This window comes from Bidens hawaiensis, unplaced genomic scaffold, assembly GCF_021521415.1.
Source record: "Bidens hawaiensis isolate Kalapana, Puna unplaced genomic scaffold, B.hawaiensis_p1.1 tig00045622_1, whole genome shotgun sequence".
Lineage (NCBI taxonomy): Eukaryota > Viridiplantae > Streptophyta > Magnoliopsida > Asterales > Asteraceae > Bidens > Bidens hawaiensis.
Genome location: NW_027498138.1, coordinates 2,777 through 18,713, shown reverse-complemented (window position 1 = coordinate 18,713; position 15,937 = coordinate 2,777). Strand labels below are relative to the sequence as shown.

At 35.0% G+C, this 15,937-nt stretch overlaps 1 non-coding gene and 1 pseudogene across 2 annotated transcripts; one reads left to right on the top strand and one right to left on the bottom strand.

The window, feature by feature from the left end:
- Positions 1–2,082: 2,082 nt before the first annotated feature.
- On the bottom strand, positions 2,083–2,156 carry TRNAT-AGU (transfer RNA threonine (anticodon AGU)). Its single transcript has one exon. It is a non-coding gene; the product is annotated as a tRNA-Thr (tRNA).
- Positions 2,157–9,720: 7,564 nt separating this feature from the next.
- LOC143595883 (galactomannan galactosyltransferase 1 pseudogene) lies at positions 9,721–11,608 on the top strand (annotated as a pseudogene). The gene is made up of 2 exons (XR_013146607.1): positions 9,721–11,098; positions 11,489–11,608. The product of XR_013146607.1 is annotated as a galactomannan galactosyltransferase 1 pseudogene (transcript).
- Positions 11,609–15,937: the final 4,329 nt, after the last annotated feature.

Genomic DNA, 15,937 nt, shown 5'->3' with positions numbered 1-15,937 from the left:
GCAATAATAATATTATAATACGTTCCGAAGTTGTATTGTTATTAACAATGTTTTCAGGCCCGGCCTGGACGTCGACCCAGACGTCTTACCGGGTCAAAGGTCAGACCGGTGTTTGACCCGGATGACGTTATAAGTAATATATATATATATATATATATATATATATATATATATAAATTAATAAATTGAATTTTATGCAAAGTTGAGCAATGAATATTTCATATTTAGATCCATACATATCGAATTACACAAGCCCAAATTTGGCCCACTTTAAAAGCTAGGAAAGTATTGGTCATACCAAACTATTATGAGGTCCAATTCCAAATCAGTAACAATAGAAAGAGAACTAGGGTTTGGTGAGGGAGGCGTATGAGAAAGAGAGCAAACGTTTGTTTGGTCTTCTTCCCTCTCATGTGCCCAATCGAGTTCATATCGGTGTTGTGTGGATATCGACGACTATGTAGCAAAGCAGGTAGATAGCGAATGGAGTTTTTAGGCTTAGACAGATCTTGATTTTCAGATTTTAAAAAGGATAAAAACACGCATAAAATAAAAATACCGGTTAAACCGCTAGGTCACTGGGTCCGGGTCTACTGCAAAATGTAAAAACAGCCGGTTTGTTAGAAAACGGGCTAAACCCCCGAATCGGATCAGTGTGCTTACCAGTTCCCGGGCCTGTCCGGGTCTCAAAACATTGGTTATTAGCAAAAGGATGGGAGTTGGCAAGACCATATAATATGGGGCTATGTCTTTATCCATTAGTCCATTACTATTAGGCTATTGGGCCAATGTTGATCAAATAACATCTTGGGCCAATGTTGATCAAATAATATGGGTTAAGAGATTAAATAGTTTCACACTCATAAAACCCCATAATGTTTTGGGCCAATTTTTGCAATCAATACCACCATGTCCATGTTTGCCCTAAAGCTGATCTGGTAGATCATCAATTTTTTTTCAACAATATATCAACAGTTCAAAAATGTTCATTCAGATTGCATATATAAATGTATCTCACCGCATCATTGCACGTGAAGTGCTTACTAGTTAAAAACAATTTTAACAACATGGAACCACATAATATTATTTTGATGACAAAATAAATTGTTTAATAAATTGATACATATTATATTATGCTGTGTTCATTACTCCATATTATTTTGAAGGTGCACGATATAAGACCCAACTTGTATTACTAGTTCGTCTTTTACTAGAATTTTTTATCAGATAAACTTCTCTTATATATATCATATTTTTTATATTATATTAAAAATGATTTCTATAAGCAACCCTCTATAGCCAATTTCATATAATTTTCACAAAAATTACATATACTAAAACGAATTTGACTGACTCAGGAGTATGGGACCTACTAATGTTGTTCATGGTCGTCTGTCAACAATGACAACCCCTCATGAGTATCCTTAGGCTTGACAAGTGTGATCTTGCTATACAATAATGTCACTATCATTCACTTAAACGTTACTTACTATGCTAATATGAGTCACGGGTCTCACGCTTTTTCTGATTCGTTTTTTTTTCCACATATATTAGGAGACCATATATATTTGATAACTGATAAATAACATGAGAATCAATTTAATCGTTCAATCATATATGATCTCGGATCTCTGTAGACACTTTGATGGTGATTTATAAGAGAAAATCACAAAAGTAACCGGTTTTTGACTGTGTTATGTCTATATGGTCACATCTAAATAATTCACGCCCAGTCTGGATGTGCTCGTATTTCTCTTAAACATCTCACACGCAACAAACGGCTTACATTACATAGTGAAACCAACATGCCCTGCGTCACATGCAAAAGAATGAAGAAATGGACTGACCCGTGAGGTCGTGATATGGATTGGGCATGCAAATAGGGTTGACTTCAGTTTCCCATGACTTAGACATAACAATACTAATAATGACAACCTTTTTATGTTTCCATCTTCAACCCACACATGAATAATAATAATAATAATAATAATAATAATAATAATACATACATACATACATACATACATACATGCATGTTTTTAACGTAAAGAAAATTATAATTTGAAAAAGAAAAAAAAAACATGCTCTCGTTGAGAGTCAAACTCAAGACCTCCCGCTTACTAAACGGGTGCTCTAACCATCTGAGCTACGAGAGCTTTGGCATCCTATCTGACAAAGTATTCATTTTTAATAACTTTCTTTTAAGAGTTTAAAATGGACATTATTCTCCAGTCTCCACATGATTTAGTGGGCCTAATGGGCCTGCAGCAATGCCCCAATTACGCCTCTGCATCCAAAACCCCAACACATCTCGTGAAGGCAATTATTACGTGTATTGTACAATCAACGTCTTATGGCTCTACCAAATTTCTTCGTATTAATAACCATAGGATGTGTGGATGTGATAAAATGTATGCATTTTCATGAGTAAAAAGGTTATTGCTTTATACACCTCGGTTTTTATAAAAGTACAAACCGACTTGTTCAGTGTTCCAGTTTCGGTTTGGCTAATCTGTTTTTCTTTATTATCTCTAGCATAATTATTAATTTATCATAAGTTTGAAGGGTAGTTAATATATAAACGATAAACTGTTTGTAAGATCTAGTACATTTTTTTTGGCGATATCTTTTTTCACTTTTTGTAACATCCCATTTTTGGGAAAATATAATTTTTATAAATCTTACAATACTAATAAAATAAAATGTTAAAGCTTAGGTGTCAAGCCTACATTTCTTATAATTTCTAATCGTTTATCTCATTTATTCTAAATATTCATGGGTCATGGGTCAAAATCATTTTGTCAAGCGGGTTATAACATAGTGTCGATTTTATAACATAGTGTCATTTTCATACATGAAGTTTGATCAACTACGTAACTTTAGCACATTTTTTAAATTTCTTGCAAATTCACACCCGGCGTTTCCAAAACCATGCTATTTTAGTGATTTTACCCGTTTGTTTTTCCTTTAAGTCTACATTAAATTAATTCATAGGTATTTTAAGAATCACAATTGAAATAACGGACCTTATTTGTTTTTATCGTTTGATAAATCTCATGTAATACACGGGTTCAAAAGCTAGTATATGTATAATTAGAAATTTGAGATGGAAACTAGACAATTTGAATCATCAAGTGGCAGAAGGTAACTTCTGGATGAAATGTATCTCGTTAAAGGAGAATTGCGTTATTTGAAGATTACACCTAGAGCGGGTTGCTACATAGTTAACCTTGTCGGTAAGAGGTATTAATGTGGGATATGATAAGTGTGTACTTTGTGGTATGTTTCCAGAATCAAATGTTCATCACATGGTCCAATGTCAGGTAGCTAAATGGATTTGGTCTATTATTCGTAAATGGGTAAAATTTTCAGGTTCATCCTATTTTGATTTAGTTAAAGATGTCTTGGGATATCTAAACAAACAAAAGAAAAATAAAATGGAGAGTGAGGTGACTCAAGCTATATCACTAATAACATGTTGGTTAATTTGGAGAGCTAAAAACGACAAGATTTTCAATAACAAGACGGTATCAGTGAACAAGTTGGTCAATGATATAAAAGCGGCTTCTTTTCTATGTGTGAGCAACTGGAATCGAAGAATGAGATTGAGTCAGAAGATTGGTGCTTGTTTAATTTTGTTAACTTTCCTTTATAGTTTGTTTGGTTGGCTCTCTTTTCATTGTATGTTCGGGCTTTGCGACTTGCAATCCGCCCCTTTGTTTATCTTTAATCATATTGGTCTTTCACAAAAAAAATAATATTAATTCAGCATTTAGAATTTGAGGGGCTAATGTTGCCACGTGAGCATTCCCAACTTAATGACTAATCAAAAGGGGTCAAATGAAGAGTAAACCCTTTTATTTATGTCAAAATACAATGTGGTCGTGTGCGCGTATGGAGTGTGAGGAGGGTGATCGATGATATGAAATTCATGAAGTTGAAGGTTAATAATCAAGGAAATGGATGTATTATGATCATCTACTCGTGATTTAAAGCTAATCGTATGCAACTTCTAACCTAAAACCTTAGTATGTGGGCATATTTGAATGATGATGAATGCATGAGCAGCAATTGGACATAAACGTTCATATTGGATGGAACTAATCTAGTTGATATTTTTAATGTTGCAGAATTCTCTAAAACACATAGTTGACAATGAAATCTAAAGGGTTATTGTATTTAAATAATCTCCAGTATTAACTATTGGTTATCATCACTCTCAACTAATGAAATATTTGTCTGTTGTTCCACCTTTTAAATATTTTCCATCAACGGATCCTGACTAATACAATCTTAACGTCGTTAGTCGTTGGAAAAACTCTATCTTATTATTTTTTTTGGGCTTAGATATCTTTGTTGTTTTTATTTGTTGCTTTATTAATGTTTTCTTCAAGACGTTTTTTCAATTAAGGGTGTTTTAAAACTTGAATTGGATTTATTATCGATGCTCTCAGCTCACACTCGGTTTGGTTCGTCACTACGGTATGACAATCGAACCACTTATTATATCGAAAAAATATTTTATTTTAACAACTTTGTTTCAAAACAACTTGCGTTTGTCAAATCTTTTTAAAAAGTTGAATATGCAGTTGTGTTTAGTTTTTTTTTTCTTGACAATTCGGCATGAATTTTGTTGAAACAGAGTTGTTTTCAAACTAAAATATTTTTTAAAAAGTTTATCGAGTGTCGGTATTGTACTAACATCGATGTATGGCTGTTAAAAAAGCTCGAAGCTCGAGCTCGTGGCTAGCTCGATAAAAGCTCGAATAAAATTAGCTATAAAAGGTTGATTAGAAACATCCTGAGCTGATTTGGATCATATTTGTAACCGAGCCAAAATCAGCCCAGGCTCGGCTTGAGTCATGGCTCGGTTTGTTGGCTCGATCTTATACTCGTTTCACTTCAAAATTGAGCTAGTGCCTAGCAAAGTTGCCTCATTTAATTTCGAGCCCGAACTCGAAACTATCCTGACTCGACTCGTGAACAACCCTACATCAATGGCGAACCAAACTGAAAGTGACCGAACAGCATCAACAACACTAGTATCAATTTTAAATCAGTTCAAATTTTAAATACCCTTAAATTAAGTAACAATACAAAGCAATTAATAAAACAACGATAATAATAGTTACATAAAAAAAATAATATAAAAAGCAGTTTTCGGCAAAATAAAATTTGAACTACTTTGAAGAAAATGGGATGAATTAATTGAAGCTCTTCATTTTAGTAAATACTTTTTCCTCAAACCCTATTTTTTTTAAAAAGAAAAAGAAAGAAAAACACACTTGATTTTTTTAGAACAGCAAACTTATATTGTTTGCGTACTTGAACCCATAATCTCCCAATCCCATTGGCCTCCCTAAGATGATGGGTTAAAATCATTATAAATGCAAGGTTAGTAGAATTTTTTGGTAAAAATTTGTTGTAAAAAAATCATTTAGGATTGTCGTGAGTATAGCTTTAATCAATATATGATATATAAACGTTCTCTCAGTTCTTTTTTGTTTTATGTTGTTTGAAAGCATACGCAAACAAAATTTCTCTTTTTAAAGAAAATAATTTTTATGATGTGAATCTACTTCAAAAGATACAAATATTATGTCTTGACTATGAGACATGAGTAATTGTTAATGTCTTTTAAAAAACATTTTTTATCACATCATTATTATCCTTTTTAGTAAAGTGTATGTGTAATGGATAATGTCTATTTCATCATTATCATTTAAGATATATATAAGCTTTATCGTAAAAACGTCCATACACTTATAAATCTCTTATATATGGGATGATATTGGGGACTTTTTCCAATCCTATAATGCCCATTACACATAAAAACTTTTATCCCTTTATATGAGAGAAATGGAGATTGTGGTAGATTTGTTAAATAATGTGGTAGGTAGGGTATAATTTTGTAAAGGGTAAATGGGGTGTTAAATAGATTAAATGGGGTGTTAAATAGATTTAAAAAAACATCTTTTTAAGCTTCCAACAGCTATTTTCGCACACATTCACATGTTCAACGAAGAGTTTCTCACTCGAGTGGGCTTGCACCAGACTTTTGTCGGCAGCCATTGCGCCAGCCTGTTGTGGTGTGCGTGATCACGCTGAATTGTGTGACCCTGTTTGCGGCAGGCTTGACAGACCACAACGCCCGGTCTAAAAACTTTTATCCTCTTTATGCTGGTTACCATTTACTATTTGCATAAATAAATGTTAGTATATATTGTAATTTTTTAAGCATTTATAATATCTTTTAAATGGCTTGAAGTTAGATTTTCATTGATTTCATACCCGGGAAGAAAAATCACAATAGTAATTTAAGTCTTCACCTTTTGTTTATTAAAATAACATATTATTTTTAAACAATATTAAATTCTATACATAATTACATATTGTTTATTGGATTACATCGAAACAGAAGGCAAGCGGGCAACAAGCTGCGCCGCTACCCCTTTTTGAATCGCAAAAGCCAATCTTTTAAAAACTATATTTGCTGATCTTGGAGTCATAACATTACTATGCATGACCCGCTGAACACGGATAAGTAGCTCCACAGCTTCAGGCGCGAGGAAACCAAAAGTGTCAAAAGCAAAAGGAATAAATACATGTTGGTTGTCAAGACACGCCTTTTCATGTTTTGCCACCTTACTTGAAGCAACTTTTAATGCGGCTTAACCGACCGCGAAACCACTACTCCCTAAGCCCACCAAAGGAGAAACCCCTGTTAAATCCACACACACGTGTTTCCCTCCTATCCATCCAAACACCAAAATGTCAGCGGGTCGAAGAGATGATCTTCCCTCCGACGGGTCAGTCAGGAAATTCACAGGTGCTTCTTTCTTAATAGAAATTCCAGCTCGCCTGAATATATCAAAGAGCACATCCCTAACCAGATCGTGTCGGTACTTGAACCCCGGGAGCTCTTTACAGTGCACCGCGTGCTCCCCATATGAGTCTAAACACGCTTTACGACAAACAGGACATATCTCATCATCCGGAAATAGAGGAATCATAAGGCAATACTTAAGGATACTATGATACTCCACTGGAGACATATGCTGGCCTAACCCATCTATAGGGATAGCAAGAAGAAAATCTTGAGCATGTGGTGCTTGTAGACACTCAAAAATGGCTTTTTGTCTGCTTGTCATGTTAAAGTGTGACTCCATGTCGTGAACAATTTTACTAAAAAGAGTGCTCGCCAATGCATGCTGGGCTTTAGAGGGGCGGTCTCTTTGTTAGAGAAACTGCTAAAATCGAAGCTTGGAATCATATCACGAAGACAAGCCAGAGCACAAGAATAATCAGAATCCATCCCACATATACCACTGTCTCGCAAAATGTGATCCTGAAGCACCCACGATTGGGCTCTCGAGGCCACAAACGCATAAGAGGAAGCCTCTACTGCCGAATACAACCCAAACCCTCATTCTTAATGGGTAAGGAAGCAAGTTGCCATTGGAGGTCTCCTAAGAAAGGACCTCCACAAACTACAATGTCCTCGATCGCCTCACGCAATCCCTTGTCAAAAAACACCGCTGCCTCCATCATGTGTACAGGTTGGCATGTTCTCAAACCGAAGAAAAGTTTAGCAATACCCATACATGATCGAAGCAAAAGTAACTCACTCTGCGGGTCACCAAGTTTTGGGAGAAGATGCATCAAATCAACAGCATTAGTAGCTCTCTTCTTTGCCAAACCCTTAATAAACCCGGTGTATTTACTAACAGCTCCCCCAAGAAGCTTCACCCCTAATAATGGTCTCCCGATGTCAGCAGGGAATAAACCGTCACGAGACTTCGTACCATCACAAGAAGGCCAAAATAGCTCAGTTTTCTTAATATTCAGTTCAAGACCCAAAGTTGGACCCGTCACCTTAATGATATCCAGCACTTTAGCCACCTCCATTGAATCTCCAATGACTGTCCCATCATCAAGATAGCTACCAAATATTTACATACTATGGGTTTTAACCCTTAATCTTTTATTTTACATTTGAGTAAACTGTGGTTTTCGTCCATGTGGTTTGTTCAAATCTGAAGTTTTAGTCGAATGGTTTCAAATTTGCTATTTTCGTTCATGTGGTTTCATTTCATTTGCAATTAAACCCGATCCCACTAACCCTGTTAAGTTTGACCGTTAAACCCATCAGCGTGCCCTCACGTTTGGGACATTTTTGTCCTTTTTTCCCCATACACCCCAGCCCTCTCACGTGAGGGGGCTTGTGAATTAGAGCTGGGGTTTATTTGGGGAGAAAAAAGGACAAAATTGCCCCTCACGTTAACGGCCAGACTTAACGGGGTTAGTGTGATCGAGTTTAATTGCAAGTGAAATGAAACCACAGGGATGAAAATCGTAAATTTGAAACCATTGGACTAAAACCGCAGATTTGAACAAGCCACAGGAACGAAACTCGCAGTTTTCTCTTTACATTTTAACCATCTTACCACCCTAGTCCCCAATAAAGTGAGAATGGTTTCTTTGAAATAACAATAACTTCAATAAAAATAAAATAGCTCAAGAATTAAAAGTTTTAGGATTCTATCAAATTAATATAAGAAATTTTTTTAGACATATAACATGTTTTAAATTAGTATCATATTGACTTTTCAAGTTTAATACAATCTTTTTTTAATCTTTAACATCAATCGATAGATTTTAATATATTTCATACAATAGAAACTAAAACTATCTTTAATCTTCAGCCTCTCAAATTTGCTTAAATAAATACTTAATTTAATTTATGTGCGAGATATGAGAGATGATCCTGGCTTGTCAGGGTTCGAGTCTTGATCTCACCCGGTTTTATCGGCTCCTCACTATCGTGCCATTTGGCGGGCGTCGGGGTCGGATTTTATCCGAGGAATCCCTCAATAGGTGGACCATTAGGGCTCCGTCCATCCGGAATCGTGCCCGGCTCGGGCTACCTTTAGCCAATAGGGGCCGCGTAAGTACCCAGCGTTACTTAGTTGATCATTCCAAATCCATTTCAAAATTTAATAATTGTATCTTTAATAATGAGTTTTCCAAATAACAAATTAATCTTAGCCGTAATCTTTTTCATTCAATGATCATTAACTATTTAAACTTTTTGTCAACATTTTCAAATGCTTAGAGCATTTCCAATTAATTCTTCATGTCCATCTTTATAATTACACTAAAAACATTATCTTTTCTCTCTCATTTTCAATTAAATAATACTTTTTTATACTTTTATCATTATCTTTTCTCTCTCATTCACTCACAACCATTTTAAAAAACATTAAAAAATTATAGAGATGAACAATGCGCTTATCCAAATTTAACCATGAACAGTAATATTTTCTCTCTCCTTCTCTCACAATCATTTTTAACCATCTCTAAAAAATAGAGAACTCCCTTAGATACTTTAGGGAATCCATTGCGAATACTCTTAATTATTTTAATAAAAAAAGTTTCTAACGGGCATTTGATATAATTTCATACTCTTCTTCTGTCAACAAGAAAAACATGAAAAAGTTAAAACTTGGATGAAAGCGTAAATAATTGAAAGAGCCAAGAGGTATCAAACACCCAACCAAGCAAGCAATCTCACATGACCATCAAGTACGTGTCCATTCAAGTAACCCACCATGGTTAAACGCAGTGGGTCCCACCTTCCAACGCCATTAAAGCCACCCCTCTCTACCTTTATTCAACCACCACTCACACTTACTTCACCGACGAAACCCCTTTTCTCAAATGAAGTCGCCGGAGGTTTTCCAGTCACCATTTCCTGCTCAGCCTGCACGAAACAACGCCGGCGTACGGCGGCTGTCGTCGTCGTTCTCCGTCGCTTCCGACGCCTTCATTTTCTTCTCCGGCGCCGTCGCCGCCTTGCTTCTCGTCTGGACTTTCTCTACTTTCTCAAACCCTCAAACACCCAATTATGAAACGTCGGTTTCCGATCCTAAATCCTCTGTATCTGTCACCGAAGACGTTTGTACCGGCGGTTTCAACAGTTTAAATCTACGATCCGATCCGCCCGACCCGAATTTCTACGACGACCCGACACTCGGGTACACCATAAACCACCGGATTAAAAACTGGGACGAGAAAAGAAAAGAGTGGCTAAAACAACACCCTTCATTCGGGTCGGGTCAAGAACGGGTGGTTGTGATATCCGGGTCGCAACCCGGCCCGTGTAAAAACCCAACCGGCGATCATTTGCTGTTGAGGTTTTTCAAAAACAAAGTGGACTACTGTCGGATCCACGGGTATGATATATTTTACAATAATGTTTTACTCCACCCCCAAATGCACACCTTCTGGGCCAAAATCCCGGTGGTTCGGGCCGCAATGTTGGCCCACCCGGAAGCCGAGTGGATATGGTGGGTGGACTCGGATGCGGCCTTCACTGACATGGATTTCAAGCTACCGTTACAACGTTACAAGGATCATAATTTTGTCGTGCACGGCTGGCCGAAGCTGATTTACGAGAAGAAGAGTTGGACGAGTTTAAACGCGGGTGTTTTTCTGATCCGAAATAGCCAATGGGCGCTTGATTTCATGGATGTTTGGTCGGGTATGGGGCCCCAGACTCCGGATTATAAAAAATGGGGCGACATATTAAGAGAAACATGCAAAGATAAATCTTTCCCTGAATCCGATGATCAAACGGGTTTGGTTTATTTGTTATTAAAAGAAAAGGAAAAATGGGGGAATAAAATCTACGTGGAAGGGGAGTATTATTTCGAAGGGTATTGGTTGGAAATAGTTGAGACATTGGACAACATAACCGACAAATACCACAACATAGAACGAAGGGTGCGTAGTTTAAGGAGGCGGCATGGGGAGAAAGTGAGTGAGGGCTATGCTGCGATGTGGGAGCCGTATTTGAAAGAGGCTGGGTATGGGAAGTTTAGCTGGCGGCGGCCGTTTATTACTCATTTTACAGGGTGTCAGCCGTGTAGTGGGCAACATAACCAGATGTATTCGGGTCGGAGTTGTTGGGACGCTATGCAGAAGGTTTTGAATTTTGCTGATAATCAAGTGTTGCGTAACTACGGGTTTGTGCGTCGTGATTTACTTGATTCTGCCTCGGTTTCACCTCTGCCGTTCGATTATCCAGCTTGACGTGGTAAGTATAACTATTTTATTTTCTTTTCTTTTAACGACAAACACTGAATAAACCGCTGAAAAGCTATTAGAGATCATTAAATTGGTTTATTTATAAATTATAATGTTCTCTTTTGTGTTGGTTAAGTTTAATTCATTAAGTACATAATAATGTTAAATTATTTAATAATATTATTATTGTTTCAAAGAAAGGAACACGTGTGAGTGTGCCGACAAATCTACCAATAGAAACAGTAGTAGATCATAGAGAAAATAATAGTAGATTGAAAAATGAATATGTTAGCAAGGATTTTCTATTTATAAAGAAAGACTCCGAGATGTTCGAAAGCTGTTTTTTATTTTTTGTTTTATTTGGTGAATAAACATTTATATTTTTACCTGGTGACTGCAGATGGATTATGGAGTATGGAGAAAAAGCAAAAGGGAATGTTTTTATTTTTCTATTATTATTGCTTTCTCCTTTTGCTTTGTTATTTTTGTTGCTATATAAAATATACAAGTGCTGCATCAATTTAGGTTATGTATATTTTCAATTTCTTTAAGTCGACGAACATTTGGTTTCATCGCCTCTGCATACCATTTAGATATTATATCCCTTTCTCAATCTTAATAGATGATGCGTTATATAGAAAACAATTTTAGATAATTTAATTAGGTAGCGTGTGGTATAGGGTAATGAAGGACGGAATAGAACAACTCATTCAAACGTAAGAAAAATAGGTGTGTTTGGTTGAAAAATGAAATGGAATGGAATGGGCCATTACCTAAGAGCATTCTTATCTAGGGGTGTTCTAAATACTAACTCGAAACCCAATCCAAATATATCACGGGTTTTTCGGGTTTGAGTTTTTTCGGGTTGGGTTAATCGGGTTTCAAGTATCCTAAAAATATGAAACAAAAAACAAAAAAGTTTAAAAACTTCAATGCTAAAATTAAAACAACATATTCTTTTTTGTTCGTAACATAAATAATCAAATAATAAACCCACATAACTTAATAAAGTCATAAAATAATTCAAAAGAAGAGTAAAACTAAGTAACAAACTTGAACCATAATCATCTTCAATCAGACACGAGGTTGTTCGATTATGGTTGCTATTAGTAATAAACGGGAAAACATAAATTAACAATAAACAATCAATAATAGTTGGAATGACAACAGTTGATTAGGCATATTTTGATAACTTTATTGACTAATACTAAGTTTATTATACCTAAAAATATATTAAATTTCAAAACTAAAAGTTTATTCGGGTTGACCCGAAACTTATAAATCAAACCCAAGAACCAACCCGAAATACTTCGGTTCAGGTTAGTCTTTTCTCGGGTTCGGGTTTTTTGGGTTCGGGTATGAGGTTTTTCGGGTAGAAGTGACAGCCCTATTCTCATTCGATCCCCTAAAATTTTGTGAGAGGACTTTGTAAATTATATGGTAGGGTTTTGAGTGGTTGTGATTGAAAATTGTAGAGTGGAGAGAGAAAAGGTAGTGATTTTATGTAAATTTTGGGATAATATAGTGATTTTTTATAATTATAGGGTGAAGAGAGAAAACAATGATTGTTAAAGTATAAAAAAAATATTATTTAATTAAAAAAGAGAGAAAAAATATAGTATTTTTCAATTTAATTAAAAAGATTGAGGTATGGGGAGAATGCTCTAAGGAATAGCTTTCCTTCTAAAAATAGTTATTTCCAATTCTCCCATTCACTCTTTTTCCCCTACCTTGTTTCCATGTTGATTCTCTATTTTGTCTTTGAACATTTATTTTATAATTCTTACAGCACAACGTAGCAATATAAAACATGCTTAATAAAATTTTCTTCTAATTCAATTGTGATTTATTTATATCATTCTATATTTCGATCTACTGATATTTGTTTATATAAATAGCAAAACATGTTTAATTTAGTATGTATAGTAATTAGATAATGTTGTGAAAATTGGTAAATTATTTTGAAGAATAGATTCTTTTGTCATGTTTTATGAATTGCATTTCAGTTTTTTAAATCTTTTTCCGCATAACAAATAACACAATAACAATGAAATGATACATTTCATTTTCAAAGATTAACCAAACATAACAATGAAATGATAATGGTCTATTCCATTCTCTTTCATTTTATTCTCTTGCTTATTACATTATCTAATATCAAACAAGCCTTTGCTGTATATGAATTTTTTGATAGATATAATGGTAAATTTTAAAGGAAGTGGAGTAAGTGGTTTGATAATTTATTCTTTATTACAATTTAAGCAAAATATACAAATGTTTAGGTGATTTTAAAGATTTTTAATTTTAATTTTTTTTATAGTGTCTTTTCATACTGAAAAATTAAAGATCTATAAAGACTGATTATTTCTTTTTTCAAATATATGAACTGAACGTATCAGTGATAGTATGGGGGGGGGGGGGGGCGCCATCAGGCACCTCAAATCGAGTATGGTCGATTTTGTAATATCATCGCCACACTTGTTTGTCGAAATTGAATGAGAAATCGGGTTATAATACTCGATGTGAATCTAGCCATTGGTGGTTAACATCGTCGTTGGAACTCGGAATTTAATAATAAAAAAAGTTATACCCCCTATAAATAAATACGTCATATGTCGTGTAATATATTTCAAACACAGTCGACGTTATCATCTTCATTTCTCAAGCACATTCTTCACAAAATTTTATATTTTCTACAGCATGAATTTCTCTGTCGATGGGCTCGGGTTGTTCATTCATTTTATTGCTGACGACAACGAAATCTTTTCAAACAATAGCAGAATATAAATTTTTTTTTTCAAGAATGTCATTGACCAACTTGAAGATGGAAGACATAGTGACATCCAAAAAAAGATATATGCCACGTGATCGTGAACGAGGTCATCATACTCATGCAAAAATTTTTTATTTTTTTAATTTTTTAATTTTTTTTGTCGACAACTCGAAATATAACGAAGATATTTTTCTTCAAAGGTAGCGTATGTCAAAACGTTTGTTTTTAAAAATTGTCGGTGATATAGAAGAAAAATATAATGGATTCAAGAGGGCGTGGACGAGAGGATGAAAAAGAGTTTTATGTTGCTACAAAAAATAATATCAGCCGTTAAACAACTTGCAGCAACCGGTAACCTAGACGAATACGATAAGTATTTATGTATGTCCCAAAGGACTTCCCGTGAATGTTTGGAATATTTTTGTAATGCGATGATTGAATTATAGGCAGAGAGTTCTTTCGTAGGTTGACTAGCCACGACGTTGCGCTTCAAGCACACGAACAAAAGCATCACCTTCCCAGGATGTTGTGCAGCCTTAACGGTACGCATCTCACTTAGAGAGAGAATGTGTCCCATGAAGTTGCGTGACCAATATAAAAGAGGTGATCATCAATACTCTACGATCATGGTCAAAGCACTTGCCTCACAAGATTTATGGATTTGGCATGCGCTTTGTGCTTCGCCCGGGTTAAAGAACAACATCACTGCTCTATAACAATCCCCACTACATTTCACCGAAAGGAATGGAACCGCCCCTAAGTATCCATTTCATGTACTTTGATGATTATACAAGCAAAAAAAACTATCTTACTGATAGGATCTATCCTGCTTGGTCGACATTTGCGAAAACGTTTGCATATCTCATCGAGCCGAGTGAAAAGAGGTTCAAGAAGGCTTTAGGGTCAACAAGGAAAGACGGGGAACGAGCTTTCAGTGTCCTAAAGGGGGAATGGGTATTCTTAATCGACCTATGTGTGCTAGGATTGTAGATAAGATTAGGAGAGTTGTATATGCGTGCGCTTTGTTGCACAACATGATCATAAAGGACGACAGATACGCAATATCAACGATATACATAAGGGATCCTCCGTTCAAGCCCATTCTTGATGTTACTGTCCTTCCGGAGTTAATGGATGGCAATGTACATTACCGACTTCAATTTGATTTTGTGGCTTCATCTTCAGTCTTTAAATATTTTGCACCTTGACTCAGACAAGGATGAGTATTTTTTTTATGTATGTTTTTTTCTATTATTGATGTTTTTATTTGAATTATGCATGTGTTTTTTAATTTTAATAAATATTTAGTTATTTTTATGTGTCTAATTGTTTATTTTTCTGTTTTTAAAATTAGAATAAAAATAGATGTACTTAAGAGAAGTGTTGGATATGATTAAGGTGTTTTTAGAGCAGTTGATACAAATGGCACAACAATACATAATTAAATAGAATTAGAGGAATTTAGATATCATCTCTTTAACCTCTCTCCGCGAGTAGAAAATGGTGGTACTTGATAGAGCCAATAATGAAGGTTGTGTGAGAGGCTCCAAGCCATCGGGAGAATTTTAGTAGTTGGGAGACCAAATGTCGGTAGTTAGGGTTTTTATTTTTTTTTAATGAGAAATGGATTTTGTGGAGAATAGAAGCTACACAATTAAATATTAACTTTTAAGTGTAAAGTTAAAATACAAAGGACAATAAAAATGAGAAGGATGAGAAGCAATCTAATCTATTGATCTTAGATTTGAATGGTAGAGATTAATTTAAGAAAATAAATTGATGAAGAGGGCATAAAGGTAATAACCCACTTTTGTTGGCTTTCTCTTTTCACATGCAAGGTACATGTCAATTCCACCACCATTTTAAAACGTTCATAACTTTTTCATGAAACATTATTTTTTTAAAAATTTTTCACCATAATAACAAGTGGTTTTTTATCTTTAATATGAATACCATATTGTTATATAAAAATAAAAAAAATAGTGGGTTTTTTATATTGTGTTATTGGTTGTTCATTATGATTTTTAATTGGGTTTTTCTATGCGTTGTGTTAAAGATTTTGGTCATTGTGTTGTC